Genomic DNA, 18,179 nt, shown 5'->3' with positions numbered 1-18,179 from the left:
ACCACATGCTTTGGCTGATGCCCCAATGGTCTGTTGGGCTCTCGTACATTTTCCATGCTTTTCTGCACATACTGTATCTGCTTTCCTGTCATGTTTCAATTCTTTGATTAACTTTTTCTCTAGTTCTCCCACATTCATTCTCCATTGCTTATTCTTAAGGGATTGCTTTACTTTTCTGTCTTCCTTGTGAGATTGTCCACTATGAATTTATCTGTTTATTGCTTAACATCTCTGCTCATGGGAATTGGCCCATTTTTAATGTATAACACAATGAAGTATGCACAATTGAAAGCATCGTAAACACCACATCAACTCCAGTGACAGTCCAATATTTACCTCATAATGCTTTATGGATTTGGGCTCACTGCCTCCCATCCTACACATTCCTAGTACCAATATAGAAGTTTTGCATTTCTAATTATTTATCTTTTAAAGGCTTTGAAGAGAGGAGATAATCAGATAAATTCTGCCCTTCTCCTATCCTCCCTTGTACAGGGGATGAGGATGGGTAATTTTCAAAAGGGGACTGCTCACTGCCTAAAACTTCTTCCTCTGTGTTACAACCTTTGCTAGCTTTATTTACTGATCAAGAAGCAAAAACTAACAATTATACCAAGAATCAGAAATTGCATAAACTGGAACCACAGAGTCCATTTCTTCTATGAGAATCAATTATTTTTAATGATCTATAGTTCCAAAGCAATCTTTCATATAAGTTCCTAGAACCCTGAGTTTGATCAATAAGAAAATTGCATAAGGGAGATGTTCACCTCACTCTCCAATTATGGAAACAGCTACAGTTCATGGTATTTTATGGATTTTCTTTCAGCATGTTTTTATCTCAGAAATGCCACTCTGATCTACAGGTGAGCTTGCTCTGTGCCCATCATCAAAGGCTTTTTGTAAGGAGATAATGGCTAAAACTAGACAAGTTAATATGCTGTAGTAATAAAGCTGAGAACTCACTACAACACATGAAGAATCAAATGTCCATGTCTTGTTGTATCTCTTTTAAATGACCGAATCAAAGAAAGCTTCTTCACACTTTGAAACTCCTGCCATTCTGTTTACTCATGGCTGTCATTACAGAATTGTTCTCTTTCATGACTTAAACTTCATGCTTTCATGCAATTTTCTTTGAAAAAATATCACTTTATTTCTATTTATTAACAGAATAAACATATACATTGTTTTATTTAAGGAATGGGATGGGAAAAGAGAGAGTGAAAATCTGAACAGGAATAATTTTTCTAAACTTCATTAATTTTTAAATTTCTTTTTATTTGCGAAAAGGAATGAGAAAAAAATTTTTTAAATACTTTCCAAGCAGGTCTACTTTCAGTTCTCTGCTGCTTCTGCTTAGGGCTAACATTCATTCTGGACAAAATCTGACTACAGAATAATTTTGGGCTAGATTATTGCAATTGTTATATTTCTAAAATACTTATTCCAAAAAAATGGAGGATTTACTAGGTAAAATGATAGGTCTTTAAAAGGGTTAAAAATTTAGCTTATGACTAAGTCCTTTAAGAACAGAAAAAACAGTCATAGTCAGATGTGACTGTGAAGTCTATCTGGATTTAGATTTTTTTTTATCTTGTCAGAGCTCGTTTTGCATATAGCAACATGTACACATACAGTTTTTGTAGATCTGAAATCTATTTATGTGTGAGTTTAAAATAGCTAACAAATGGATGGAGAGACAAGGCATTTGGAATAAATGAATAAACACTTTGGGCAAATTATTGAAAACAATTATTTATAATTACAAGCGTTTTAAAAACCTTTACTGTTCTTTTACAGAAATGGCCAAAAAAGGTCATTGCTACAAATTGTCTGGATAAAAACATGAATGTTTATGTTTAAGGCAACATTTTAATTCAACTTAATGAGAAGCCTGAGCACTATGCCTGTGGTCTGTCCAGCCAGGAGGAAGCATCTCTTCTCCCCAGGCTGGAAGGTAAAACACATATGTTCCATATTGATCACTTCAGCCACATGCACAGCCAAAATCATTGTCAATAGAGAAAGAATTGCATAGTGATGCTCTTCAAATTCTTACTTGGTTCTTGGATAAAGGCCAGATGCCCAACTCAATTGAAGTCCTTCAAAGAAAGCCTATGAGATCACTTACTTCTAACATTGTTATTTAGGATGGAGACAAAAGAAATATTTCTTACTAGAGAAGGATTTTTCCACAATATGATTTTAAAAAATGAAACTGGTCAACATGGGAGGAGAAAAAATAGGTTTGTTTTAAGTATTGTATTAATGACTGTGATCCAGCAGGATCTATTTTAAGGCACTATTGATCTTTACAGGCTTGTGTTTATGTGGCAATACTTGTTGCCTCTTCCAGGCTGTGTAATTTCAGTTAATCCTAATTTTCAGGTAAGATTAGATCTCTAAAGGGCTGTACATATGGTCTGGTTCTCAATAAGCTCAAAGTCAACACCATTTCTGTGATGAGCTAAAATAGATAAGAAGGCACTTACTGAGACATTAAAAGTATTCCTGTTCAGATAACATCCAGGTAGTTAATCTAGGACTCTAAATAATTTTTTAAAATTATGATTGAGGTAAATAAGATCCCTGAAAGACCACATTCTCATATGGGGCATGATCCAAAATTAATCCAGATTGCAGATCAACATTCGCAAAAAATACATGGCCCTGGGAGGAGATCGGAAAAAATACAGGAACAAAAATGAAAACTCTATCATATTCTTCAGATAAAAATTTGAATTCTTAGGCACCAGAAAAAAAACATAAGAAATATTTTTCTGTTGCTTTTTTAACTCTATAGTGTGGTATAGAAACTATTTTTAAAATATCTTAATTAAGAATTCTGGCTTAAAGGGATATATCTTAACTTATTGCCAGCAAAGACTAGCAAACAGCTGGAGAATCTACATATGTGTACTCTCCCATCACTTTTATAAACTGCTGTTGAAAAAATTTACAACTGACACATGTTACTACAGAATTTTTCATTAAATTGCCTTTGGGTCAAACTGTTACATTAATTTTTATCTTGTTTCTTACTAAGAATATCCATAATTTTAAAGCTGAAATGTCATGAGGAGAAATATTCATCTGAAATTTAATGTGTATAGCAATATCCTGACTTTTCTTTAGCATTTAGGAAAGGACTAGAAGATCTCTCCAGATATATTTATTCAAACCGTTTATAATTCACACATACACAAAAGGCATATGGAATTTGTACCTACAAGGTTTAAGAGTAATTTTTTTCTTTTTTTTTTTTGTCTGATAGCTAAAATACAGGCTATTAACATGATTTGATCCAAGGCTTTTCACTCCAGAAAATCAAAACAGATTCATTGAATATGGTGTCAATAAACACTTTGAGATACATAGCATATATTTTTATGACACAGTGAGAATATTTTATAGCTACTATCACTCATTTGATTATAAAAAATGATTGGAAAGACTGTTTTGTATATGTATAAACACTGATATCAATATAGATCCTCCACATTTATATGTATGTGTGTATGTATATATATATATATAAAATTTAGATTTATATAAAGTACTCAAAATCTTGAAACATGTAGCTCATTAAGTCTGTTATATTTAGAACAAAAATTGTACATCTTGGAAAGAAATGTCATGCAGCACAGTACAGAAAACATATTTAAATGTGTTGCATTTACAGATATGAATGTACATGAGGTGATAAGAATATAAATCCCTGATCAGACAAATTTATAGTCTGGACTATGTTTTTAACAGCGGTCTGTCAAGTGGCAGAAGAATAACGCAAGTATTGGGTGATACACCCAAAGTACCCAATTTCTGACAAATTGAAGTTTAAGTAGAGATAACATTTTTCCTTTTAAAAATTTAATAACCTTTGAGAACTTTGGCACTGTAAATTGGCTTAATCACTTCTTAAAATTCAATTACACTTTTGGTATCTGCAGCATTTCAACACTGAATTTGACTATAAAAAGGTTAATATTGTAAAAAATTATTTTGTGTTTACTTGCTGTTATTCCTACCTAAATAGCTAATCTTTATGTGGGCTACCAACTGTGGACACATTAAAGGATCTGGAGACTGATACTGGCACTTCAGCATATTTTATTTGATAGCTAAGTGCGGGTGCAGTGTCATGGACTAAAAGTCAACTGTAGCTCTAAGTCTCAAGATCTTAATAAAGGAATGCATTGATGTCATCCTGCCTCTTCCTTTCATTCATAAAGTGAGATAATAATGATTGTTTTCTACATCCCCTGGATACCCCAAGGTATGTAGCCGTCATTAACTTTATAGCAGGAAAATAAAAATAGCTTAGTTATGAGGAAAACTGAATACCATATAAAGAGCTGCAGGAATCAGAAAAGAGGGAAGATGCAGAATCTTTTCACGGAGGTCCACAGGAAAATGGTAGGGGAAAAGCTAAGAGGCTTTTTCTTTGCACACCTATGCCAGAGGACTGAGGTTACCTCAGTCACCCCATAGGGTCCCTTTCAATCCCATAGATTTATTTCATAAGTAAGCTTTTAGTAAGCTCAATTTGTTCTTTTTCATGCTCTTTAAAAATCAGCAGTTAGGGAGTTTTGATAGTGTACTTTGATATTCCAGAGACCCACTGAGATGCCTACAGAAAGGGAAAGTAATTTTCTATTAAATTAGTAAGGATTATCTATAACATTTTTCACAGCTGTGTAATTAAAAACCTGATGTGTGTTTGCTCAGCATGGAATGAAAAAATACTTGATCCTAAATACCTTAGCACAAGACCAGCACTAGTATCTAGTACAAAATTAAATGGGGACAAATATAAACTGTTGTTGTTACTTTACTACTATAAAATTGGACTGTCTTGACATGTTCCTGCAGTTGTATCTTTGAAGGTGAAGATTGATCAGAAAGTCTTGCTCAGTCAGATTACAAGGGGTAAACATGGCATATGGATATCAGGGAGGTGCATAAAGTATTAGATTGAATGAAGATAGAGATTAGGAGCACTTCATAAGTGCTTACCTTGTGCTTAACCAATGTTACTCTTATTTAAATAGATTAAAAAGTGACATTCCTGGTTTATGAAAGCAACTCTACATGTCCTTTGCCTTAAATTCACATCTTTGTTGTTTTACACTCACTTTTTTGGCAGCATGATTATACAGTCCCTATGTGTTCACCTGCTTTGAGGCCTCTGGTTAAAAAAAAAAATCTTAATTAGCCCATGACAGTTTCTTTATCAAGAAAATGAAAGCTTTGCTCAGTAGTCTCACAATTAGTATCATTAGTAATCATCGTAACATATAACACATAAAAAAGTAGCAGTCCAAAATAAAACACTTTTCATCATTGGTATTTCACAGTTCTTCAGCTTCAAAAAGAAATTTAACACTAAATTATTAACAAATGCTCAGTCTATACCTTTTTATAATATGCTGTACTTTTTAAAAAAATGCCTAAGTGATAGAAGTAATCAGTAAGAATTAGAAAAGGAATTTTCCAACTCCAACCTTCACCCAGCTCAGGTAAGAGTGAGTAAGAGCCTTCTGGGCAGGTTTGACGCTAGCTAAGCACCAGGTACTCACAAAAATAATTTCCTTACTCTCTTCTGCTACAGCTGGCCAAAGAAGAGAAGGAAAAAACTTAGGTTGAGATAAGGACCATGAGGAAACACTCTAAGGGCAAAACAGGCTCAAATTTAAAAGATATAATGAAAAAAATTATTAACAGAATTAAAGAAGGATAATGATAACTAAAATAAACTTTGAGAACACCTGAACACCCTTTTCTCCCTTCTCATCCCTACCCCCTTCCCACCAACAGCACAGGGAGACATGTCGGGAGTTGTGGTCAGTTTTTGACTCAAAATCTTTCTTCAGTTTGCTTAGGGAGAGGAATTTCTTCTGCTATTCCATAAGGTCCTTCCCCACAGTTCTCTGGGAACTTCTCCAGGGTAGAGAAGTCTTATTTTGAGGAGTAGCATTCATGTCCAACCTGCTGTAATGGGAATCCCACCCATGGGCAAAACAGCCTTCCCAAAACTGTTTTGCATGTGTCACTAGTTCATGGGGTATAGTCTTTTAAGGATAGGCTGTTCTAGTTTGGAAGTAAGGGTACTCTTTCTCTATTTCTGGAAGCAAGGGTCTTCTCTCTCTGTTCAAGTCTCCCACTAGATTACAGCTTTTCAGCATCCACCCATTTCAGCATAAGCGCCCTTTCCCACAGGCTGTGAGTGGATTTCTGCATCTCCCCATACACTTCATGAATTACAGAGAGACTGTTTGTACCATTATAGTCCTCAGGACGGCTTGCAAAAGAATCTCAGCTCTGATGTTTGGAGCACCTCCTTCCCTCCTTCTTTTCACTGGCCTTTGTGTTGCCATGTTGTATTTCTCCACATGTCCTCCCTTTCTCGTCTTTCTCCAACTAAGAGGAAAAATACTGCTGCTCGTAAGTACCACTGCCAACAAACTCTGCCAGTTCAAAGATTTCTGCAGAACTTTGCAGTGCTGAGAAGCTCATTTTGTCCAGATGCCATGTCAGGGAATAGCTCATCAATGCCCTCATCACCACCACACAGGTAATGCTGGCTGCCGTGGCACTGAAAAGGAGAAACTGCTGCCACCACCGCTGCCCTCCTGCCCTCAGCACGGCTGGTTGAAAGCAACAGAGCAGGGACAGTTCACTGTGGAGCATGCTGAGATGGCTGTGGCCACGGCAGCCACATGGCCACGCTGTGGCATTGGGAAAGGGAAGCCACGGCCGCTGCCGCGGCCTTTGTGTCCGCAGTGTGACCGACCAGGAGTGGCCAGGCAGGCCCAGCCCGCCACTGGCTGTGCCGAGATGGCGGCGGCCATATGGCACTGACGGCCATGTGGCTGCTCGCGGCGCCAGGATGGCCTCAGCCGTGGCACCTCCCCGCTCCTCGGAGAAGTTGCCGCGGTTTTGATTTCTTTCTCAAACATGTAATCACAGAGGCGTTACCAACTTCTCTAAGTGGCTTAACAGCATGTCTGTTGTCAGAGCCACTCAGGGTTTGGCTTTACCAGGCACAGAGGAAGCTTCTAGTAGCTTCTCACAGAAAATCACTTTTGTGGCTGGTTTCTTCCCTCCTCACCAAAAACTAAGCCATGCAAAACCAACACAAGTTAATTTTGCAGGCATCCAAATAAGAGAAGGGTGGCAGAGATTATTAATGAGGCGCACTTTATACCGAGTATTTATATTACACTTTGTATTGAGTAATTCAGATATTTTAAAACACTAAGGCTCACCAACCTATTATTTTGGCCCCTCAAATTGACAGTTTTATACAATCCCCTAAAAATGTTTTACGGATACAGTCCTAATGTGTGTGATCAGAAACTTTCATTGTTATTGTTTGAGCAAAATTTTAACTGCTGCTAATTTGGATAAAATTATATGAAGCTTGCAAGCAAAATATATGGTTCAGTTACAATTGGAAATGCTCAACTGCCCACAAGCTATGGTCATGCATGTCAAAAAATAAGTATATTGAAAGTTAAATGGAAATTGCTAAATGAGCATAGTAGTAACCGAATAAAATACTTTTTTTAATATGGAAACAGAGGTTATGTATTGTAAAATCAACATTAACCTTTAGACAATTTATTAAAAGTACGTATTTTAATATCTTAATTGCAGGGTGGATAACTGGCTACTTAAGAAGAAGATATATGTTGTGGCAGACAACTAAACATAACAATACAGGTAAACTGGGGGTATGGTGAAACCCACTTTTTTGTGTGACAAGTAAGTTCAAGGTAAGCTTATTTGCCTATTTCTGGAATTATAGATGCTAAGATCAGTTCACTGATGAGTCCTAAGTACTGCTGGTAGAAAGCCCACACAGCTTCCATCCTAACTGTGATATTAAATTGTTATTGACATCCCAAATGGCACACAAGACAGGATAAAAACTGTCACTTTTTTCTCCTGCCTCCACACTTGTTTAGTGTTAAAATGGATTTCAGGTACAGAGTGGTTTTATAATCCCTTGAGCCAGAAAGTACAGAAAAGAAAAACTGAGTTTTATTTTAAACTACAAGGAAAATATTAAAAAAAAAAAAAAAAAAAAAAAAGACAAGAAAATTCACTATGAATTTTCAGTTTGTCTGAAGATTTAAGTTTAAGCATATGCACTTATGGTCCAGCCTTGTGACTACAGCTGCATCCACAAATCCCCAATCAATACCAACTCACATGTCTAATGGAATAATAAAATGCAGTGAATCCATTTTAAAATTATTTTATAATGTACTGGAAAAGTTTTTACTTCCTAATTTTTGCTGCTGTCTTCTGTGAAAGACAGAAGTTACTATCTTATATGAATTTACATTCCTAAAAATAAATTTCATCTCACATCAGATGTTTTTAAGCTCCTCTTGTTCTCTTCCAACCATAATCCCTTTGTGCCTCAACTGTTTTTGTGGGACACTGGGTATTGCTTTGGCCCCAATGCCTCAATGTTTTTATTTGCATAGAGCTGATTTGGGATGAAACTGCAGTGAAAATGCCTGCTCAAGTAGAATGTGACTCTTTTCCCTTTTAAATGTTTTGCTAGTCAGAGAAATTACTGCTGTTAGAGTACTAGAAGGGCTAAAAATTTGAAAAAATAAGCATTATTACAGCACTACAGACATTCAAATCTCCTTGGGGATGGTCAATACAGTAAAGTGGGTGCAGTAAAAGCGGCTTTGATTTCTTAGTTATTCTTAGTGCAAAAATACTCATTTTTCTCTTTTTTAGACAAAAAAAAAGTTCATTGAACAGTTTTCTCTTATTTCTTCTCCTCTTTTCTACCATTATCAGCTGCATGGAAATAATGATTATACTGACACTGAAGATGCAAAGACCATGCATAAAAAATTACCCAAATATTTTATAAACTGATGTAAGTACATGGCATTCCATTTATTTCAGAGGAATAATGGGGGTTATCTAACATAGAATTAGTTCAATCCCTTGCTGCACTCATTGTGTAGAAACCAAAATCTCAGTGAGATCAGTGAAAAGACTCTAAGGGTCTGAGTATATGTATTGAATACATGGTTTTGCTAAAAGCATGTACTAAATTTATGAAACACTACATCAAAGACAGCAGAGAAAAATTAGTTGTTAATGACCATTTTTCAGTCTTAAGGCATATGTTTTTCTCTGGTATCCCCTTCTCCAATCTGTCTTGTAGCCTGATTTGCCTGGGCACAAAAGAAAATTTTTTTTCTTTCTTTACTTTATGCTAATGTGTTGCACATTCTTCTTAATGATAAATACAGCTAGATTTTCATAGCATATGAATTGAAGGAGAAAAAAGCCAGACCATTAAGGGGATGCTAAATTCAGATACAGACTGATCATATAACTAAAACCTGTAACTAAGCACTAAATCTAAGGACAACAAGGAAACCAATTTCTTCTGTATTTACTTTGTGCAAGCTTTGCCTTCATCTGCTGTGAAGAAAAATATCCCATGTAAATACTATCATACAGGTATACTTGCAAGCAAAAGTTAAGGCTGAAAAGGAATTCTACCATAACACCAAAGTAATGCGGTGTTACAGAAGAAGGTCTTGAATATAAACCATAAAGACTATAGAATCCTTTTTAAACCATAAAGGATTTAAACCATATTTTAACCTTCGTAGTTTAATTCCAAAACAGTGGGTTTAACTGCATTTGTACAGTTTAGTATATTAACATATTAGCATAAAATTTAAACATGTAAAAGTAATAAAAATGCTGCAAGATACTAATTTTATGTTCTGCCTATGTGATATTTTTTTTGGATGCCATGAAAAGATAGAGCTTTTCAGCTAACCAGATGTGTTTAAAATTTCTTTTTTCATTGGAGGGGAATGTGTAAGTGGGTAAATATTCTGGGTTCCCCTTACCATTACCTTGACAGAATGCATGTGTCTCCAGAAGCCTTATTTCAGTGTAACCATGTAGACACATTTGTATACTTACTTGCCTTTTCTGTTTAGATTCAGTTTGTTAGATTTCCTGTAAATGAAAAAGTTGGGAAGTAAATATTTAGCATTCTACATAATATTGTTCTCCTGGTTTCACAGAAATTCAGAAACAATTGCTTCTTTCAAATGTTTCTCATATCCCATTTACCAAAATTAGTCAGCTTTAGCAGCTTTCAGGAAAGATAGTGACCATCAGCATCATGAAGAAATGGGAACTATTTAGTCCTATTAAAATTCCTACTAAAATTGAGAGGATATTATCTTTCTCCAAAATGGTCACCAAAATGGTCACTATGGGCTTTTCTTCCATAAAGGTTTAGAGAAGTGGAACATTAAAAAAATTAAATTCAATTTCATATCATAATTTTGTTCTTTGATATGTATATTTAAAAATCAAATTTGGCCCAGAACTATTTAACCAGTACTTAGTTCTACAGCTCTGTGTTATCCTAACATCCTAACACTAACATAATTAAAACTGCACAATTTTAACAAGTTTCCTTTTGTTTTCAAATCAAAAACCTATAATCAATTGATCTATGTGACAGGTATCACAGGTCCTGTGGTCTAGTTTTAGTGACTGCTGCAACCTGAAGAAGGGAGATCTCTCTCTCTCTCCAGTACCTGAAGTATAAATCTTATACACAATTTTATGCACTGGACTTACCAGTTATCAGTATGTTCATCAATGTCAGACTGGGAGAAGGTTAGTGGAATGAAATTTAAATGCCTGTAATGATAAAATTTCAGAGAATTCGTTAGTATGATTTTTGGCCTGGGCCAATTACTTCCTAAGAAAAGATTCTATGCATATTTCAGAAGTTAGCAGAAATATGCTAGTTACAGACTAAGATAATTTCATAGAATGGATGTAGTCAAATTCTGCCAGCTGAACTCAGAACTGGAGAAAAACTCTGGAACTGCTCTGATTCATATAAATATATCTATGAATAAATATTAATAACTCCTTTTTCCTGTACTTTTCAAAACTGAAAAAGGAAAGAGTATAGTTAAAGTGTATTCTTGGTACAGTGGCACCTTGATTCTAAGGGCAAGTCTTAGTAATTTCTTAAAATGCTGAGAATTGCATTGGTATGAATTGTAGGGAGTCAAAAATTGCCCTTCTTCCCAAATATACCTGGTATAAGATGGTGTAAAGCCCTGGTCCTTGCTTGGCAAATTTATTTAAAAGGGGCTTAAGCTACTACCTTTCCTTGAGGCAGTGCAAAGGAAAACTCAACAAAAGTTCTCATGAGTTTAAAAGAGCTCAGACTTTACTGACAAGCTTTAGAACATCAGCAGCTTAGCAAAATTTAAAGCAAATCCTCAACTGAGATAAAGAATTTTGCAAAGCATTGACTAGCAAACTCTAACCTATCCAACCTTAAACTACCCAGATTTCAAGAGGAGATTACAAGAACAAAAAGAGAGAAAGAGAGGAAAAGAGAGAGAAAAGCAAGATATGCCTACAGCCTTGAATCCAGGGTGTCTGCTGCCACAAAATCAAGTACAATAGTGATATGACCACGTGAGTGTCTATGCAGTGTTTTTTATCTGCTCTGGCCTCCTGTGGGATGTGGAGCAGTGCACACTCCCTTGGCATGGATCTTGCCCTGCCCACTCCAACACACACATTCTTTGGTTGCTTTGAGCTAGTAATCATTTCTTCCAGTCTCGCACAGATGATAAGAGGGAAAATTTATCTGAAAATACTTTCATTTAAATATTACCTCATCACATGCTTTTTGTACCTTTTTAACAGGGGGCCTTGGTACCATTATTTTGTGATTCTGCATTGAAAATGTAATGGTGTCTTTTCCTGCTTTCATAACACCTTGAGATTTTGAAATTCTGAACCCATCCTCCTCATTCATGTTTATTTAAGATACACAATTTTATTTTAAGGAGGCAGAACTCAGTATCAGCCATGAGGGAACATGTTTGTGGTTTTGTTTGTTGGAGTTTTTTTCCTAATCCCCAAATATTTTTTTATCAGTTGTACAGCAGTATAACAATGTTTCTTCCACTGGGAAAAAAACAGCACTTACAGTGATTGCTAGACAGACCTTCCTTTTGTACCTCACCGTATTTTATTTTGGTACGATGTCATGTCCAGTGCATAGCGAAACCCACAAATCTGGTCTGACCCCTCATTGATGTTAATCAGATGCTTGAGATAAAGAGGACTGGAAATCATTGAAACCCTTTGATAGAACGTGGCAAAGACAGGGTTGTGGTCTCTATTTTGAGTCTGAGGCGTGGAGCAAAGGCCATGTCAGGCTTTGTCAAAACAGAGCTAAACAGATGGGTAAGCAAGGTAAAGTGTAACAGCCAAAACTCTTGATGAGCAAATCAACATCTTGGGCTACTTAAAACTGCTGTTTGGGGTGGGGGGTTTATTTTCAGTTGTGCTACCTGCAGTACACAGAGAAACCCTCAGAATGACTCTGTGGGACACTGCTGATCCCTTGTCCTGGTAGTAAAATGTGCACATTGGTTTCAGTCACTGTGCTTTCACACAGGCAAGCTGCTCATGACAGGGGGTAGAAAATGGCTGGCTGGCTCCACAGAACAACATTATTTATGGGTTCCCTGCGCTTCAAATAAAAATATCAGTAAAATCCTTTTACTGCACCTGATTCTTCTGTAAGTGGAAGATTTGCAGCTTATTTTGCAATGGAGAATGTGAGAAATGGGCATGTAACAGATATTTTTTCTTCTCAATCTTTAATCATAACAACGGACGATTACTGACCTTCAACCCTGAGTGTGTTATTTTCCTAATGCTCAGCTGTTTGTTTTTTTCTCCCTGTTCCCATGTTCTATTAAACAGTTACTATATAAAGCAATGATTTCAGAAGAAAAGAAAGTAATGACTTTGAAAGGCACCCTTCAAAATAGTTTCACTCCCACTGAATTCAGAAAGCGTTTTTGTCCCAGAAGATCTGAACAGTGCTGTAGGCTGATTCAATTTGTTTTAAAGTTACTGAGTATCCAAAACAGTTCCTTGACAAGAAGGAAGGGATTTACCCTCTTGTCTTTCTTTGCACTGTATGCACAATAGTACATTTTTTCTCTTAACCTTTGATCCAATATTTTGGGATTTTTTTTTTTTTTTTTGCTTCTTTTCTACTGTGTGATTTATCTGACACCTCCCTCTGTGCTCTCTTCACACCACATACAAATCCAATACTGACAAGCCAGCACAGTTTAAATTATTCACGCTTCAGTGTACGTGAGCTGCAGTGCAACAATCAGCCGAGCAATCATTCCTTTCATTGCTCTCTTCTGAACTTATTGACACAAAATTGCAAGAAGACAAGAATGCTGGGTTGCTAACAAAGGCCTGAGTCTAAGTAAAATAATTTTCTTATAAGCAAACAAACAAAAAAACCTTAGCAAGAATTGTAGTAAATGTATGAACACATAAATAAACAAAATTTTAATATTAGAAGACTATGTAGCAATTATTCAGAACTATTTTGCCTGTCTGATATGATAGCATAATCACAAAAAAAATAAAAATCTCTTTTGTTTTCTAAAAAGTTGCAAGATCATCACAGCAAGATCATTTAACAGACTTCTGGTATACCTGTCAGAGGTAAAGTCAAGCTAGTAGGGACTGTAAAGGAGGACAGGAAACAATTCTATCTCTTATGCTCTTCCATAGAAGAAACAGAAACCTTCTTTTCCCCTTTCTTTTCTTTGCTTTTATAATTGCTTTTCTTTTCTAGAAAGCCATTGGCAAGGAAAACTCTGTTAATTGCTTCATGGTTACAGCTTGAAGTTAAAAGTATTGCAAATAATCTATATGGGACTAATTCCCCCTGGTAATTTTAAAAGCTGAACTTTAGTCCTTTTACAAGAAATGTACAGTTTTAGTAGCCTCTCTCTGTGTTTCAGGATTACAAGGAAGTGGCAGTTGTTGATTGTCCTACCTTCAAAGAGTAAAATCACACCCTGAGCTCCTTGTAGGGCTCTTCTTCAATCTTGTCTCTTACAGAGTGTTCAGCCCAGACAGACAGCAAAGGATATTGTACTGCTAACAATTCCTTTTCCCCATTCTAACACTACATTAGGTCACTGTCAGGTCTCCTTGACAGCCTTGTAGAAGTAGAGGGGATCAAACTCACACAAATGTTTACAAAGTATTTTAAAGTAACAAGCTATTCAAAAATTATCACAGAAGATATTCAGAAAATAGGGATTCAGTTGGTGTGAAATTGTACTGCTTTCAAGAACATTCATTCACTGTTATTTCAGGAATCGGGAGGGAAGGATGGGTGACAAGGAGGGTATTTTCAAGCAGTTTGACATGCTGTCTTTACAAAAACAAAGATATTGATTATATGACTGCCTTTCATGTGAACAGAGCAGGATTTGGAAATGCTCCTATTCAGGTTTAGATTCCATGCTAAATTCCACACTCGGTGGAATTCCAGAAGTTTAATCTGAGTACTACCCGAGTTTTCCCTGAAGAGCAGATATCAAGTACCAGACACAGGCCTGAACAGTATTTTATGTATGGACACAGGGAAGCATGAATCACATTTGCTGAAGTCTGAGAGCACAAGCTAAGCTGCTGCATGGCCAAAGGGTTTTATATTTTCCCAATAGATCTGAGCACTTCTGGCTGAGGCACTGTTTAGCAACAGAAGGAAATACTTCTGATCCATATGTTTGTAGTTAACAAATATGTCACTGGATTCTCTTGCTTGGACTCGGGTTCTCCCAGGAATGCCCCTCATGAGAACAGAGAGCTTACTTCAAAAGAACCAGGCCAGAACTGTCTGGCCTTGGCAACATGGAGCACCTCTTAACGTGGAAAACGAGCTCCTGTGCTGCAAAGAGCACAGTTAGCTCGTTTCAACTTAGCTCTGCACTGCTGCCTGGGAAGCGTAAGTTATTTCCAGCTGTGCTAGATGCCAGCAGTAGCTATTCTAAGTTTGTTCTGATATATTTCTCTGGGCCTAACTCTTTCCATTTCAGGGAAAGTAGGTGTTCTAAACCATCTGGTGAGAGAATCTGATAATGATGGCTTAAATTCTTCTCTTAGGCACCCACAAATTGTAAAATTATCATAAATAATTGTACAATTATCATTATTGCCTGTGTTACCATCCACATTATTTTGACCTCTATCCAAGCTGATCATATCGGAAGGGCATTATTCCTTTATAAACAAATGAGAGACAGTGAATCAATGGTGCTGCACTTGGGATGTCCTCACCCATATTTCACTGGGACTGTTATCACCATGAATATATTTTGGTTCTGCTAAACAAAGAGTAGAATGCACATTTCCAAGAAACACTCAGGAAAGCATGGGAAATCATCCTTCTGTCTTGCTTGGCTGAGAGATCTCAGTCAGTAGCATGAGACCCATTTAGAAGATGCAATATCCCAGAAAATTGGAGTATATTGCATAAGGGAAATAAGTGCAAACTAAGAGGAATCACAGTATTTTCTTAATCTGGTCACAATTTCTTTACATTGCTATCTGTGGAAAAGGAGTATAAGATTGCTTTGAAGATAGTTGTGTAGATGCTTGAGTCAGTCCCAGACAGATACAGCACACATGTATATAATCTCAGGATATTCTGCAAAAGAAACTGAGAGAGGTAGGATGAATATATTGAGACACCAAACAAGACATCTAAAAATGAAATCTAAATAGTTATGTAGACTCTGTTTCTAATCTTTGCACAGCAAGAATTTAGAAGATTACTGAAACCTTGTTAGATTTAGGCAGGTCCAGAGTTCACTTCCCCCTACTCATCTTAGACAACATTTTAGCTCTCCTCCTGTCTGTTTTAAAAATTGTCTTAAACAGTATTTTCAGAGATAAATAGATTCTGTTTCCCACAGGTGGAAAAAGAGCCAAAGCATAATTCTCACCAGTTAGAAACACGAAGTGCATAGGCCTTTCTATCCCTCATGCACTTACCTCAAAGGCATGCAAAGATTCAGTATTGTCCTACATATTTGAAAATTATCTGGTTTATCTGATGTAATCTACATTTATATTTACAGGTGAGCAAAACCTAAGAGTCTTATATATCTTCCTTAAAGAGAAACAATTTTCACTCAAATATAAAGCCCCTTAGAGCATTTTTGTTTTATTTCTATAGCTACTTATTAAAAGGTCCTTATTAACATGTGATATTAAAATTAATTTAAGCAATGCAAACATTTTTTTTCTATAAACACACAAGATCTGCTAGTATAACACTGGGATACTAGCCTGACAGAATGAGTGACAATGCTGTAAGCCATCTATGCTAGCAGATGTGCACTGGATCCTGTCTGAATCAAGCTTCCTTTGACTTCACATGGACTTGTTGTTGGTAAAACCTGGTTTTTGTATCCAGATGCACCCCTGAGAACCTGCTGATTATGGATGAAAAGAAAGGGGAAAGAGAAAGGACTAAGATGACAATGTATAGACTTCCTATGCCTGAAATCATCCTAAATAGTCAGACTTCAGCTCAGAAATGCCAGTCATTGTCACAAAAAAAAAAAAAAAACACACCACCAAAAACCCAAACAAACAAACAAACAAACAAACACTTGAGAAGAAAAAATAAAATTAAAACCAAAATGTTACCGTATGCTCTGAAAGTGACAGAAGTGAAAAAGTGCAACAAAGTAAATATCAAACCACACCCAACAGAAAAAATTGTTCTTTTCCAAAGCCCTGTTGCCTGCAAGAGTGGGTAATGTGGGATTTCCTAGCAGAACAAATTGTTTTAGTGTAAACACAATTGAGCAGGGTGGTCCAATTACTATATTGGGCAGCTGAAGTACAGAAAACAATCTAATCTTAACTCCAGAAGAACAAACATGCCAATATGTTGCTTGAGTCAGCTGTACTTTGGAGCTGTGCTTGAATGGCAAGTTAAAACACATGGCAGAAATACAGTCAATTTTGATGTTACAAATATTTACTAATATTTTAATTCATGAAAAAAATCAAAATTACTTATGAAACACTTTTTGTTATTATTGGAAGTGTTCTTTTTTTTTCTTATTTGTATAGTCTAGACACTGTGTTCTAAGAGCTCAAGGGCCACATTTTCAAGTTTTTTATGGCAACCTATTAATTTATTAATGAAAACTGAGATTCTGACACAGTCACATGGACCCAGGCTTCAGACAAACACTGAATGGTGAACAACTCTACAAGTCCTGTAACTTACAGCTTTGGCACTGGCAGAGATCCCCTGGACATCAGCAGAACCACATTGGTGTACATCCACAGAACAGTTTGACACTGCACATATAAGTGCAAATATATCACTGCAGTGATTTTATAAGAGAGTTAGAACAGGGAAGGTAAAATTTTTTACTATTTCTGTACTACTAAAGAAAACACCAGGCCCTCCTATTTTGTCCCCAGCTATCACAACTTGGTTATGTCCATTCTGTAAAGGCCTCTTAGCCTCCTCCCTATCAATCTGGATGCATTTCAGCTGTGTATTTATCCTGCAATAAGTCCCTGTACTACATCTGGGAAATAATTTCAAGAGTGTTAGTCTGCCAAAGTATAAAGCAGGGTAGGGATTATTGCAGCAATCAAATAAGGAGCATAAGCAACTCAGTTCTTGCATTACATGAATATTACTGCAGTTCTACCCTGGCTAAGATCTGCAGATGATGCTATTGTAGCTGATATGGCTAATGATGCTCCAATCATCTGTGCAGCAAAGCAAAGAGAGGAAACCAAACTATGATGTGGGGATGGTGAAGGAGGTAGAAAGGATGAGATCTGCCTCTTATGGAAGGGAAAATGTTGATTCTGCTGAGCCATTGCTGTCGTTATTTGCTTCTAATCTCCCAACTGGCTGTCAGGGAAGAACAGAAAAGCTCAGTCTCCACGTGAACAATTTTCACTAATAGCTGAAGTCAAGGTTAAAAATTTGTAGTGAGAGGCCAACAGTTCTTTGGGGGACCTGAAACTGAGGAGCACCTGTGGGAACAGAAGAAAAACAGGATTTGATTTGATGAGGGAGATCCTGAAATGTTAGGAAGCAATGAAGATGGGACAGACTTTAGGAATGAGGAGCTAAACTTTAGATTTGAGCAGTAGTTATTGAGCTTTGGAGGGCTAAAGCGGCATGGAAACACAGTCAAAAGTCTTGTTCAGGATAAAAGAGGAAAACAAAAAGTTCAGGGAAGTAAGGAAAGATA

At 36.4% G+C, this 18,179-nt stretch overlaps 1 long non-coding RNA gene across 9 annotated transcripts in view; it reads right to left on the bottom strand.

The window, feature by feature from the left end:
- The window catches only part of LOC121469662 (uncharacterized), a 160,701-nt gene that overhangs the window by 94,252 nt on the left and 48,270 nt on the right, over positions 1 to 18,179 (bottom strand). For 8 of the 9 annotated variants that reach the window (XR_012054844.1, XR_012054843.1, XR_012054846.1 and 5 more), the window contains exons 2-3: positions 10,657 to 10,719; positions 9,985 to 10,020 (exon numbers count right to left, since the gene is read on the bottom strand). This is a non-coding gene — a long non-coding RNA (uncharacterized lncRNA). Of the gene's footprint in view, positions 1 to 8,440; positions 10,021 to 10,656; positions 10,720 to 18,179 lie in introns of those variants that run through there. The other variant, XR_005979767.2, reaches the window with a different exon arrangement.

Source organism: Taeniopygia guttata, chromosome 3, assembly GCF_048771995.1.
Source record: "Taeniopygia guttata chromosome 3, bTaeGut7.mat, whole genome shotgun sequence".
In the NCBI taxonomy this organism is placed as follows: Eukaryota; Metazoa; Chordata; class Aves; order Passeriformes; family Estrildidae; genus Taeniopygia; species Taeniopygia guttata.
This window is presented reverse-complemented; position numbering and strand designations above follow the sequence as displayed.